The sequence below is a fragment of the Micropterus salmoides genome, unplaced genomic scaffold (genome assembly GCF_014851395.1).
Source record: "Micropterus salmoides isolate LMB-PRFRI ecotype aquatic unplaced genomic scaffold, ASM1485139v1 Ms_hic_scaffold_2, whole genome shotgun sequence".
Lineage (NCBI taxonomy): Eukaryota > Metazoa > Chordata > Actinopteri > Centrarchiformes > Centrarchidae > Micropterus > Micropterus salmoides.
The window spans coordinates 56250789-56265223 of record NW_024041150.1 but is presented as its reverse complement, the minus strand read 5'-3'; the positions used below and the strand labels follow the sequence as shown (position 1 = coordinate 56265223).

Below are 14435 nucleotides of genomic sequence, written 5' to 3'. Positions count from 1 at the left end.
CCGGCCACTACCCTCACGGTAAGCCTCACTCTGCCTCTCGCGTCCCAAGCCAGGCCACGCCCGTTCCCCTACCCTCCCCAGTCATGGCAGGCTCTATCCAATCGGGCTGCGGAGAGACGAAGGCCTGGCTTTTGGACAGAGGCTACCGAACGACTCGGGCTCTTGTAGCCTCTCGATGACGAGTGAGAGAAAGGGAGGGGAAATGTGGCCGATCGCTTCTCGGCCTTTTGGCCAAGACTGCAATGGCCTCCTCTTTCTGGTTAAAACCTTTGCCGGTTTGGGGCTTCGTTTTGTGTCACCAGCTTTTCTGGGAGGAGATTCACCTCATTCCTTGTGAATAAAATTTCAACTTTGCCGTAGCTGAAAAACTTTTGCAACAAGGAATTCATTGGTCCCGAGGACTGCCTACCTGTCCTCTGCCGGACTGCCACCTTGACCAGACCAAAGACGAGAAGGTAAGTGTGTTTTATTCACCGATTTAGCAGTTGTAGCAGGTTTTCTTGCTTCATTTGAGGTGTTTTAGTTTCTTGTATCCTTTCTACGCTGCGGTTCCTCCACCGTGTTGGCCAACCGTGCCGGGCCTACGGAGGCGCCGCAGTGTCCCCTCCCCACCTTCTGAGAGGCTCTATCCAATCGGAGAAATGAAGGCCTGGCTTTTGGACACAGGCTACCGAGCATCCGAAATACTCGGGCTCTCGATGACGAGTGGGAGAAAGGGAGGGGAAGTGCAGGGCACATTTAACAGCCATGCCGGTCCCAAATATCCCCTCGTCGTCTGCCAATCATAAAGTGCAAATCTCGCTGCCTTCTTCGAGGCTTCAGCTGGCCGCCCCCCCTCGACTGGCGCCTTTTTCGGGCCGGCGTCCGGCAGAGCGACGAACCTCTGCGTTTGGGTCAGTATTTTGGTTTTACACAAGGCAGGAGAAGGGTGCACCGCCCCCGGAGGCACTGCAATACCGGGTCGATGCGTGGAGTGGACGGAGCAAGCCCCTCGTCTCAGCTCCCGGTGCTAAAAATCCATTTAATATGTTGCCCCCTTATAGGGGACATATCAGATATTAAACTGATAAGAACAGATTTTTTTCTTTTGAGAAAAATTTTATTGACACTCAATTCAAACATGATTCATAATATGTCAATTCCAAGTTACCTTTTAAAATACAACACGTCAATAAATAGATAAATGTTCTCTGTAAAACAACATTTAAAAAAAGTGTTTAAAATGCATTACAGATAACGTCATAAATTAAAGGTATAAAATGGTTTTCAGCTTGTCCATGTCTGAGTGTCTCTGTTAAAATCTTCAAAGCGGAGTGCATTTGTTAAAATAAAACTCACAAAAAATAATGGATAATAAAAGCTCTTCTCCAAGTCCACTGTTGTGCAGGAGTGTAGTGAGTCCCTATCAAAGGGGAACTCATTCAGCTCCCCCAAACAGATTTGGTCTCTCGGGATCTTGTCAGGCGCTCAGAGGAGACCCTCACCCTGTAGCTCCTTCCCACCAACCTCACCCGGAGGGTCAGGCCGCCGCTGCCTTGAACTTTCCTTGTGTGGCTCCGGCTCCTCCGTCCGAATGGGCACAGAGGCGATTCTTCTTTGTGGCTGTGTCCTAGGCCCGCCGCCTGCAGCTCTGGCCGTTTGGACCGTTGCTGCGGCCATCCGGATCACAGCCACGGGGGGATCTGCATGTGCTTTCTTGCCAGCAAGTTTCTGGAGGTCCATATGGCGTCTTTGATGGCGGCTAGGGTGAGCCACTGTTTGGCAAATGTACGTGCTGGTATCTGATTTCCTTGGCTCACCCCGTACAGCACCAGCTGTGGTGTGAGGACCTCCCTTGCTGGCAAGTACGGGAATTGCAAGGAGCCGGCCGTTGCCCACTGTTCTACGGCAGCGCTGCACTCCCAGAGCAGATGCCTTACCGACTCAGGCGCGCCACAACCTGGTCGGGGGCAAGTTGAGTGCGCCGACATGCCCCGGGAGTGCATTACGGACCTGACTGGGAGGATCTCATGAGCCACCATCCATGACAGGTCCCGGAGTCTGTTTGGAAGAGCTGGATGGTTCACGTTGCGCCAAACTGTTGAGGGCTCGCCGAATGCAAGCCCGCGCACTGGACTCACTGGTTCCCGCTCCTGCACAACAGAAATGAGAGAGCGGTGAGTGGTTAAAACCTGCAACTCCTCCTGCTCAAGGTTAAAATGCCTTAAAAATGACTGGATAAAAGCATAGGCTGGTGGCAGGTTAAAAGACACTGGTACTTTGAGACTTGTGGGTAAGATCTTAAGTTTTCTGAGGTAGGACCCCATCCAGAACCGTGTCATTGCTGCGGTCTTGGGGTTTCTGGATGGGGCTGTGGCGGTTGCGTGTAGTGCTGTGTATCTGCTTCCTAGGAACAAGTGCAGGTCTGGCACTCCTTTTCCTCCTCCTTTCTCCTTTGGCTTCTTCATCACGCTTCGTCTCAGTCTTTCCCACTTGGAGCCCCACAAAAAATAAAAGATGGCTCGTTCCAGGTCTAAGATCACTCTCCTAGGCGGGATAAAAACAGAACTGATGAGTAAAAGCAAAGGTAAAATCACTGCTTTGATGATTAAAACCTTTCCTTCTAAAGTCAGTCCTCTAAGTGTCCAGTACCCTAGTCTCTGCCTGACTTTCCCTACTATGTCTGCCCAATTGTTTTCCCCTCCCCCTCCCTATCAAACCTGATCCCAAGTATTTTTTGGTCAGTCTGGGTCACAGTCAGGGGGAGTCCTGTCGTCTCAGTCGCTGTCCACGGTCCATAAAAATGGGCTTGGGTCTTGCTTCTGTTCAGCTTTGACCCAGAGGCCTGTCCGAACCAGTCAGTCAAGTCCAGCGTCCTGTTGACAGATAAAAGGTCAGTGCATAAAATGTTGATGTCGTCCATATATAAACATTTTGTCTCGAGTCCCCCGCTCCCTGGGACTCCTACCCCATGGATTCGTTGGTCCCTTCTCAAGGTCTGTGCCAGTGGTTCTATACAGATAACGTAGAGGAGGGCAGATAACGGACAACCCTGACGGACACCGCAGTTTATATCCACTGCTCTTGTCAGATGCCCGTTAACAATGAATTTGCTGTTGATCTCCCGGTACAGCAGTCCCACCCAGGCTATAAACCTTCTCGGGAACCCCATTTTTTGCAGTACCTGGAAAAGGTACTGGTGCGAGACCCGATCAAAGGCTTTCTCAAAATCTAAATTCAGGACTACTAGCCGAATGTTTCTGTCTCTCGCGTAACAGATGGTATCTCGGATCAGTACGAGGCTGTCGGTGATCTTCCTCCCCGGGACGGCACAGGCTTGATCCGGGTGAATCAGATCTTCTAAAAACAAGGACATGCGTGAGGCTAAAGTTTACTAAAAAGTTTACAGTCAAAATTTAAGAGTGTGATAGGTCTCCAATTTTTCAAGTCCGTCTTGTCTTTGTCTTTGTGAAGGAGAGTCACTATCCCTGCTCTAAAGCTGTCAGGAAGTCGGTCCATTTGTTCAAAATCCATAAAAAGCAAGCAAGTCTGGTGCTAAAATGTCCCAAAATGTCAGATAAAATTCCAAGGGAAGCCCGTCTTCTCCCGGCGACTTCCCTGTCTTAAAAGATTTGATGCATTTGTTTAATTCCGGTATCGTAAAATCTTGGGTTAAAAGCACGTTGTCGTTTGTTGCTTGGTCAATGGATTTTAAAACTTCGGTCATGGTGTCCCCGTTAACAGTTTTGTATGCGTACAGTTCACGGTAAAAATGTTCGACAGTTTCTTTGATTTCCTCTGTTGTGTCAGCTGTGCACCCGTTTTCTTTTTTAAGTCTCAACATGGCCCCCCCTTTATTTACGATTTTCTTAAAAAAATATCTTGTGCACTTCTCTCCTTCCTCTATTTCCCTTTCCTTGCTTCTTAAAATCACACCTTTGCTATTAATTTCTGCTAAAACCGACATCTCTGTTTTAATTTGTTTTATCTCTTCATTAAAATCCATTCCATGTTGGATTAGTTTAAAATACCTCTGAAGCCGTTTCTGCAGTCCCAACATGCGTCTGTTGTCCCTCTTTTTCTTTCTTTTCCCTGCCTGTCTGTAAAACGTCTTTGTCTTTCCCTTCACCATTTCCCACCACTGTGCACGTGTATCGTAAAAGTCTTGAAGGGTCTGCCACTCTCGGTATTGCTCCCTGTACAGCCTAACTAGCTCCCTGTCTTCTAACAGGGAGCAATTGAGCTTCCACAGACCACTTCCTGCCGTCACACCGGAAGAGAGTGAAAGGGTGCAGGAAAGAATTGCGTGATCAGAAAAGAAAACAGGTTCCAATCTAGCATCGGTTGGTGGGCAATCACGTGATAAAATGTAGTCTATGCGAGAGGCTCGGGTGCCATCACTACTGAACCAGGTGAAGCCCTCCTCTCTGGGATGCATGGTTTTAAAACAGTCCACAAGTCTAAAATCACTGCATATGCTTTGAAGTAAAACTGAAGTCTTGTCCACTTTAAAATCGTCCCCTATTCTTCTCCTGTCGTTCCTGCTTAAAATACAATTAAAATCCCCCCCTACAACTAAAGGTGCCCTGCCTAGCATGTGGGGCTGCAGGTCTTCTAAAAGGTCATACCTGTCGTTCTTGTCATTAAAGCCATAAATATTTAAGACGTTAAAATCCTTCCCCATAAAAGTCAAGTGTGTTAAAAGTGCCCGACCATCTCTCACCACAGTGCTGCCCTTCACCAAGACTAGAGGGTTTTTTATTAAAATGGCCACTCCATCATTTTTGTTTTCATTTGAGCCGCTCCATATCGACGTTTGTGGCCATAACTCCTCCCATTCTCTGTAGTGTTTTAAAAATGGTAGGCCGCATTCCTGTATTAAAAACACGTCAGACTTAAAAGAGTTAAGAAAGGATAAAACAATCTGGGCTCTAACTCTCGACTTCACACTCCTCACATTGATAGTTGAGAAGGTGAGTGTCATGAGTATGGTTAAAATTTGCAGGTATGACATCTTAAAAGACTAAAAAAAAAGGGGGATTTCAAATGTTTAAAAACAGCAGTTAGTGGATTTCTTGTGAATGGAGCTCTTCCTTCATTCTCATGGGTGAGAGATGACGGGGTTGAGCTCCATTTCCCTTTCGGACTCTAGGAGTTGGCCTCTGACGCAGGGTGGCATTGAGCTTTGAGTCCTTAGGGGTTGATTGCAGAGCTATAGTTAAAAAAGACTTCATTAGGCGAATTGGAGGGGAAGACTCTGGGCTCCTCCACAGATGAACTGTCTGAGTAGCTCTCAGCTCTTCCCCTCTTTTCCGAGGCTCCAGGAGACTCAGAAGACAATTCTGAAATTAGTCTCTTGGCCGGCTGGGCATTGGGGAGGGGGACATCCTCGCTATCACTCTGTGACTGGCCAAATTTTTGTTCTGAGCCAGTCACTGAGCTAGCTCCGCCTTCTGCCTGCACTGCCACTGCTTCTCCCTGTTCTCCACTTGTGGGGCAGCTGCAGGCCCCTCCCCTTCTCCCGCCTCTACTGGTCCTTCTCCTCCAATCACAGGATTTGGCGGGAGATTTGAATTCTCCAGCCCAGCCTCTTCAATTAGCTCTCTAACTGCTTCGTCTTGTCCGCCATTTTGTGCCTTTGCTGCCTTTAATTTGTTGGCAAATGACTTAGGGCAATCTCTGAAGAGGTGGTTTGTTTCTCCACAAAGATTGCACTTTCTGCCATTGGTGCATTCCTCGAAAGTATGCCCAATTTCTCTACATTTACCACAAATGATCTGCTGGCACGCTTCTGCCAGGTGCCCATTCTCACCACACTTGCGGCAGAGTTTGGGCTGGCCCTGGTAATGAATGTAGCCCCTGTTGTTTCCCAGAACTATCATGGATGGCAGATGTTTCAGGCCCTGGAAGCCTTGAGGGTCTTGCCATTGTTGGATGGGGACCCTCCAAGCGCAATTCCAGATGCCATCCTCATCTCTCACTTTGGTAGCCTGGCCTTTAACAGTGCAAAATCTGCCCAGCCACAAACAAATGTCATCTGCATTCACAGTCTCATTGAACATTCTGACAATTACCGTTTTAGCGGCATTATCAGTCAGTTTCTCAACATTAAATGCAGTAAACTGGGGTTTTTCATTTTCGAAGCGTGTCCAGAAATCTCTGAACACGGCAGCAGAGACAAAACTCACATCGAAACCTTTTCCAAATGGCAGAGTCAAAATACAATTTATATCCTGCGGGGAGAATTTCAAAATGTTCTGGATCATTTTCCTTGAGAAGTCCAGCCTTGACATAACAAGGGTTTTCCCATCTTTTTCTTTGAATGTAAATCTGACACTGTGGTGCCTCCTCATGCCGGCATGGTTGGCCGCCATGGTGGAGGCACCACAACGTAAAAGTGGTAAAAAGAAGCTAAAACACCTAAAACAGTCTAAAACCAAGTCAACTAAAATAAGGTAAAAAATGCTCTAAAAAGAGCAATAAAATCTACTAAAAATGTTAGAAAGGTGAATAAAACACACTTACCTTGTCTTGTTTGGCCTGGTCGAGATGTTATTCCGGCAGAGTACAGGTAAGCAGTCCTCTGAACCAATGAATTCCTTTGTGTGAAACAATTTCAACTACAACAAAGTTGAAATTTTCTTCACAAGGAATAATGTGAGTATCCTCCCAAAAACCTGGTAACACTTCGCCACAAACAGGCAAAAGTTTTATCCAGACACAGGAGGCGATCGCAGTCTTAGCCAAAAGGCCGAGAAGCGATAACCCCCGCTGGTTGCTTCCAGCGCCCACCTCCCGGAGCAGTTCTCCCCCTGCCGTGGCGCAGTGGTTTCAACTGCGCATAACAACGGCTGAGTCTCAGCACCTCCTCCCGAGCGCGCCTCGTCGCACCGCTCAACCTTGCCGGGGGCGGCGTTTTATTTCCTTTTCACAAACGCACGAGGCTCGGCCACACGGCAGAGCCTGCCAAAAATAGTTTTAACTCATTGGCGTCCCTCTCCACGGAAGTCTTTAGTAAAGGCGAAAGACTTGTACGTTATGAAGAGAAACCCGAGTAAGTACGGGCCCCTCCTCCAGAGCCGCCGACGAGCCTAGTCGTCCCGGCCACTACCCTCACGGTAAGCCTCACTCTGCCTCTCGAGTCCCAAGTACCAGGCCACGCCCGTTCCCCTACCCCTCCCCAGGTCATGGCAGGCTCTATCCAATCGGGCTGCGGAGAGACGAAGGCCTGGCTTTTGGACAGAGGCTACCGAACGACTCGGGCTCTTGTAGCCTCTCGATGACGAGTGAGAGAAAGGGAGGGGAAATGTGGCCGATCGCTTCTCGGCCTTTTGGCCAAGACTGCAATGGCCTCCTCTTTCTGGTTAAAACCTTTGCCGGTTTGGGGCTTCGTTTTGTGTCACCAGCTTTTCTGGGAGGAGATTCACCTCATTCCTTGTGAATAAAATTTCAACTTTGCCGTAGCTGAAAAACTTTTGCAACAAGGAATTCATTGGTCCCGAGGACTGCCTACCTGTCCTCTGCCGGACTGCCACCTTGACCAGACCAAAGACGAGAAGGTAAGTGTGTTTTATTCACCGATTTAGCAGTTGTAGCAGGTTTTCTTGCTTCATTTGAGGTGTTTTAGTTTCTTGTATCCTTTCTACGCTGCGGTTCCTCCACCGTGTTGGCCAACCGTGCCGGGCCTACGGAGGCGCCGCAGTGTCCCCTCCCCACCTTCTGAGAGGCTCTATCCAATCGGAGAAATGAAGGCCTGGCTTTTGGACACAGGCTACCGAGCATCCGAAATACTCGGGCTCTCGATGACGAGTGGGAGAAAGGGAGGGGAAGTGCAGGGCACATTTAACAGCCATGCCGGTCCCAAATATCCCCTCGTCGTCTGCCAATCATAAAGTGCAAATCTCGCTGCCTTCTTCGAGGCTTCAGCTGGCCGCCCCCCCTCGACTGGCGCCTTTTTCGGGCCGGCGTCCGGCAGAGCGACGAACCTCTGCGTTTGGGTCAGTATTTTGGTTTTACACAAGGCAGGAGAAGGGTGCACCGCCCCCGGAGGCACTGCAATACCGGGTCGATGCGTGGAGTGGACGGAGCAAGCCCCTCGTCTCAGCTCCCGGTGCTAAAAATCCATTTAATATGTTGCCCCCTTATAGGGGACATATCAGATATTAAACTGATAAGAACAGATTTTTTTTTCTTTTGAGAAAAATTTTATTGACACTCAATTCAAACATGATTCATAATATGTCAATTCCAAGTTACCTTTTAAAATACAACATGTCAATAAATAGATAAATGTTCTCTGTAAAACAACATTTAAAAAAAGTGTTTAAAATGCATTACAGATAACGTCATAAATTAAAGGTATAAAATGGTTTTCAGCTTGTCCATGTCTGTGAGTGTCTGTTAAAAGTCTTCAAAGCGGAGTGCATTTGTTAAAATAAAACTCACAAAAAATAAATGGATAATAAAAGCTCTTCTCCAAGTCCACTGTTGTGCAGGAGTGTAGTGAGTCCCTATCAAAGGGGAACTCATTCAGCTCCCCCAAACAGATTTGGACTCTCGGGATCTTGTGCAGGCGCTCAGAGGAGACCCTCACCCTGTAGCTCCTTCCCACCAACCTCACCCGGAGGGTCAGGCCGCCGCTGCCTTGAACTTTCCTTGTGTGGCTCCGGCTCCTCCGTCCGAATGGGCACAGAGGCGATTCTTCTTTGTGGCTGTGTCCTAGGCCCGCCGCCTGCAGCTCTGGCCGTTTGGCCGTTGCTGCGGCCATCCGGATCACAGCCACGGGGGGGATCTGCATGTGCTTTCTTGCCAGCAAGTTTCTGGAGGTCCATATGGCGTCTTTGATGGCGGCTAGGGTGAGCCACTGTTTGGCAAATGTACGTGCTGGTATCTGATTTCCTTGGCTCACCCCGTACAGCACCAGCTGTGGTGTGAGGACCTCCCTTGCTGGCAAGTACGGGAATTGCAAGGAGCCGGCCGTTGCCCACTGTTCTACGGCAGCGCTGCACTCCCAGAGCAGATGCCTTACCGACTCAGGCGCGCCACAACCTGGTCGGGGGCAAGTTGAGTGCGCCGACATGCCCCGGGAGTGCATTACGGACCTGACTGGGAGGATCTCATGAGCCACCATCCATGACAGGTCCCGGAGTCTGTTTGGAAGAGCTGGATGGTTCACGTTGCGCCAAACTGTTGAGGGCTCGCCGAATGCAAGCCCGCGCACTGGACTCACTGGTTCCCGCTCCTGCACAACAGAAATGAGAGAGCGGTGAGTGGTTAAAACCTGCAACTCCTCCTGCTCAAGGTTAAAATGCCTTAAAAATGACTGGATAAAAGCATAGGCTGGTGGCAGGTTAAAAGACACTGGTACTTTGAGACTTGTGGGTAAGATCTTAAGTTTTCTGAGGTAGGACCCCATCCAGAACCGTGTCATTGCTGCGGTCTTGGGGTTTCTGGATGGGGCTGTGGCGGTTGCCATGTGTAGTGCTGTGTATCTGCTTCCTAGGAACAAGTGCAGGTCTGGCACTCCTTTTCCTCCTTTCTCCTTTGGCTTCTTCATCACGCTTCGTCTCAGTCTTTCCCACTTGGAGCCCCACAAAAAATAAAAGATGGCTCGTTCCAGGTCTAAGATCACTCTCCTAGGCGGGATAAAAACAGAACTGATGAGTAAAAGCAAAGGTAAAATCACTGCTTTGATGATTAAAACCTTTCCTTCTAAAGTCAGTCCTCTAAGTGTCCAGTACCCTAGTCTCTGCCTGACTTTCCCTACTATGTCTGCCCAATTTGTTTTCCCCTCCCCCTCCCTATCAAACCTGATCCCAAGTATTTTTTGGTCAGTCTGGGTCACAGTCAGGGGGTCCTGTCGTCTCAGTCGCTGTCCACGGTCCATAAAAATGGGCTTGGGTCTTGCTTCTGTTCAGCTTTGACCCAGAGGCCTGTCCGAACCAGTCAGTCAAGTCCAGCGTCCTGTTGACAGATAAAAGGTCAGTGCATAAAATGTTGATGTCGTCCATATATAAAATACATTTTGTCTCGAGTCCCCCGCTCCCTGGGACTCCTACCCCATGGATTCGTTGGTCCCTTCTCAAGGTCTGTGCCAGTGGTTCTATACAGATAACGTAGAGGAGGGCAGATAACGGACAACCCTGACGGACACCGCAGTTTATATCCACTGCTCTTGTCAGATGCCCGTTAACAATGAATTTGCTGTTGATCTCCCGGTACAGCAGTCCCACCCAGGCTATAAACCTTCTCGGGAACCCCATTTTTTGCAGTACCTGGAAAAGGTACTGGTGCGAGACCCGATCAAAGGCTTTCTCAAAATCTAAATTCAGGACTACTAGCCGAATGTTTCTGTCTCTCGCGTAACAGATGGTATCTCGGATCAGTACGAGGCTGTCGGTGATCTTCCTCCCCGGGACGGCACAGGCTTGATCCGGGTGAATCAGATCTTCTAAAAACAAGGACATGCGTGAGGCTAAAGTTTACTAAAAAGTTTACAGTCAAAATTTAAGAGTGTGATAGGTCTCCAATTTTTCAAGTCCGTCTTGTCTTTGTCTTTGTGAAGGAGAGTCACTATCCCTGCTCTAAAGCTGTCAGGAAGTCGGTCCATTTGTTCAAAATCCATAAAAACAGCAAGCAAGTCTGGTGCTAAAATGTCCCAAAATGTCAGATAAAATTCCAAGGGAAGCCCGTCTTCTCCCGGCGACTTCCCTGTCTTAAAAGATTTGATGCATTTGTTTAATTCCGGTATCGTAAAATCTTGGGTTAAAAGCACGTTGTCGTTTGTTGCTTGGTCAATGGATTTTAAAACTTCGTTCATGGTGTCCCCGTTAACAGTTTTGTATGCGTACAGTTCACGGTAAAAATGTTCGACAGTTTCTTTGATTTCCTCTGTTGTGTCAGCTGTGCACCCGTTTTCTTTTTTAAGTCTCAACATGGCCCCCCCTTTATTTACGATTTTCTTAAAAAATATCTTGTGCACTTCTCTCCTTCCTCTATTTCCCTTTCCTTGCTTCTTAAAATCACACCTTTGCTATTAATTTCTGCTAAAACCGACATCTCTGTTTTAATTTGTTTTATCTCTTCATTAAAATCCATTCCATGTTGGATTAGTTTAAAATACCTCTGAAGCCGTTTCTGCAGTCCCAACATGCGTCTGTTGTCCCTCTTTTTCTTTCTTTTCCCTGCCTGTCTGTAAAACGTCTTTGTCTTTCCCTTCACCATTTCCCACCACTGTGCACGTGTATCGTAAAAGTCTTGAAGGGTCTGCCACTCTCGGTATTGCTCCCTGTACAGCCTAACTAGCTCCCTGTCTTCTAACAGGGAGCAATTGAGCTTCCACAGACCACTTCCTGCCGTCACACCGGAAGAGAGTGAAAGGGTGCAGGAAAGAATTGCGTGATCAGAAAAGAAAACAGGTTCCAATCTAGCATCGGTTGGTGGGCAATCACGTGATAAAATGTAGTCTATGCGAGAGGCTCGGGTGCCATCACTACTGAACCAGGTGAAGCCCTCCTCTCTGGGATGCATGGTTTTAAAACAGTCCACAAGTCTAAAATCACTGCATATGCTTTGAAGTAAAACTGAAGTCTTGTCCACTTTAAAATCGTCCCCTATTCTTCTCCTATCGTTCCTGCTTAAAATACAATTAAAATCCCCCCCTACAACTAAAGGTGCCCTGCCTAGCATGTGGGGCTGCAGTCTTCTAAAAGGTCATACCTGTCGTTCTTGTCATTAAAGCCATAAATATTTAAGACGTTAAAATCCTTCCCCATAAAAGTCAAGTGTGTTAAAAGTGCCCGACCATCTCTCACCACAGTGCTGCCCTTCACCAAGACTAGAGGGTTTTTTATTAAAATGGCCACTCCATCATTTTTGTTTTCATTTGAGCCGCTCCATATCGACGTTTGTGGCCATAACTCCTCCCATTCTCTGTAGTGTTTTAAAAATGGTAGGCCGCATTCCTGTATTAAAAACACGTCAGACTTAAAAGAGTTAAGAAAGGATAAAACAATCTGGGCTCTAACTCTCGACTTCACACTCCTCACATTGATAGTTGAGAAGGTGAGTGTCATGAGTATGGTTAAAATTTGCAGGTATGACATCTTAAAAGACTAAAAAAAAAGGGGGATTTCAAATGTTTAAAAACACAGCAGTTAGTGGATTTCTTGTGAATGGAGCTCTTCCTTCATTCTCATGGGTGAGAGATGACGGGGTTGAGCTCCATTTCCCTTTCGGACTCTAGGAGTTGGCCTCTGACGCAGGGTGGCATTGAGCTTTGAGTCCTTAGGGGTTGATTGCAGAGCTATAGTTAAAAAAGAGACTTCATTAGGCGAATTGGAGGGGAAGACTCTGGGCTCCTCCACAGATGAACTGTCTGAGTAGCTCTCAGCTCTTCCCCTCTTTTCCGAGGCTCCAGGAGACTCAGAAGACAATTCTGAAATTAGTCTCTTGGCCGGCTGGGCATTGGGGAGGGGGACATCCTCGCTATCACTCTGTGACTGGCCAAATTTTTGTTCTGAGCCAGTCACTGAGCTAGCTCCGCCTTCTGCCTGCACTGCCACTGCTTCTTCCCTGTTCTCCACTTGTGGGGCAGCTGCAGGCCCCTCCCCTTCTCCCGCCTCTACTGGTCCTTCTCCTCCAATCACAGGATTTGGCGGGAGATTTGAATTCTCCAGCCCAGCCTCTTCAATTAGCTCTCTAACTGCTTCGTCTTGTCCGCCATTTTGTGCCTTTGCTGCCTTTAATTTGTTGGCAAACGACTTAGGGCAATCTCTGAAAGGTGGTTTGTTTCTCCACAAAGATTGCACTTTCTGCCATTGGTGCATTCCTCGAAAGTATGCCCAATTTCTCTACATTTACCACAAATGATCTGCTGGCACGCTTCTGCCAGGTGCCCATTCTCACCACACTTGCGGCAGAGTTTGGGCTGGCCCTGGTAATGAATGTAGCCCCTGTTGTTTCCCAGAACTATCATGGATGGCAGATGTTTCAGGCCCTGGAAGCCTTGAGGGTCTTGCCATTGTTGGATGGGGACCCTCCAAGCGCAATTCCAGATGCCATCCTCATCTCTCACTTTGGTAGCCTGGCCTTTAACAGTGCAAAATCTGCCCAGCCACAAACAAATGTCATCTGCATTCACAGTCTCATTGAACATTCTGACAATTACCGTTTTAGCGGCATTATCAGTCAGTTTCTCAACATTAAATGCAGTAAACTGGGGTTTTTCATTTTCGAAGCGTGTCCAGAAATCTCTGAACACGGCAGCAGAGACAAAACTCACATCAAAACCTTTTCCAAATGGCAGAGTCAAAATACAATTTATATCCTGCGGGGAGAATTTCAAAATGTTCTGGATCATTTTCCTTGAGCAGTCAAGCCTCGACATAACAAGGGTTTTCCCATCTTTTTCTTTGAATGTAAATCTGACACTGTGGTGCCTCCTCATGCCGGCATGGTTGGCCGCCATGGTGGAGGCACCACAACGTAAAAGTGGTAAAAAGAAGCTAAAACACCTAAAACACTCTAAAACCAAGTCAACTAAAATAAGGTAAAAGAATGCTCTAAAAAGAGCAATAAAATCTACTAAAAATGTTAGAAAGGTGAATAAAACACACTTACCTTGTCTTGTTTGGCCTGGTCGAGATGTTATTCCGGCAGAGTACAGGTAAGCAGTCCTCTGAACCAATGAATTCCTTTGTGTGAAACAATTTCAACTACAACAAAGTTGAAATTTTCTTCACAAGGAATAATGTGAGTATCCTCCCAAAAACCTGGTAACACTTCGCCACAAACAGGCAAAAGTTTTATCCAGACACAGGAGGCGATCGCAGTCTTAGCCAAAAGGCCGAGAAGCGATAACCCCCGCTGGTTGCTTCCAGCGCCCACCTCCCGGAGCAGTTCTCCCCCTGCCGTGGCGCAGTGGTTTCAACTGCGCATAACAACGGCTGAGTCTCAGCACCTCCTCCCGAGCGCGCCTCGTCGCACCGCTCAACCTTGCCGGGGGCGGCGTTTTATTTCCTTTTCACAAACGCACGAGGCTCGGCCACACGGCAGAGCCTGCCAAAATAGTTTTAACTCATTGGCGTCCCTCTCCACGGAAGTCTTTAGTAAAAGGCGAAAGACTTGTACGTTATGAAGAGAAACCCGAGTAAGTACGGGCCCCTCCTCCAGAGCCGCCGACGAGCCTAGTCGTCCCGGCCACTACCCTCACGGTAAGCCTCACTCTGCCTCTCGAGTCCCAAGTACCAGGCCACGCCCGTTCCCCTACCCCTCCCCAGGTCATGGCAGGCTCTATCCAATCGGGCTGCGGAGAGACGAAGGCCTGGCTTTTGGACAGAGGCTACCGAACGACTCGGGCTCTTGTAGCCTCTCGATGACGAGTGAGAGAAAGGGAGGGGAAATGTGGCCGATCGCTTCTCGGCCTTTTGGCCAAGACTGCAATGGCCTCCTCTTTC

The 14435-nt window shown here is 48.2% G+C and overlaps 2 non-coding genes and 2 pseudogenes across 2 annotated transcripts; all 4 read right to left on the bottom strand.

The window, feature by feature from the left end:
- Positions 1–923: 923 nt before the first annotated feature.
- LOC119913792 lies at positions 924–1103 on the bottom strand (annotated as a pseudogene).
- A 5822-nt stretch (positions 1104–6925) lies between these two features.
- LOC119913829 lies at positions 6926–7037 on the bottom strand. Its single transcript, XR_005446663.1, has one exon. It is a non-coding gene; the product is annotated as a U5 spliceosomal RNA (small nuclear RNA).
- Positions 7038–8006: 969 nt separating this feature from the next.
- On the bottom strand, positions 8007–8184 carry LOC119913795 (annotated as a pseudogene).
- Positions 8185–14017: 5833 nt separating this feature from the next.
- LOC119913828 lies at positions 14018–14132 on the bottom strand. The gene has a single exon (XR_005446662.1). It is a non-coding gene; the product is annotated as a U5 spliceosomal RNA (small nuclear RNA).
- Between the last annotated feature and the right edge of the window lie 303 nt (positions 14133–14435).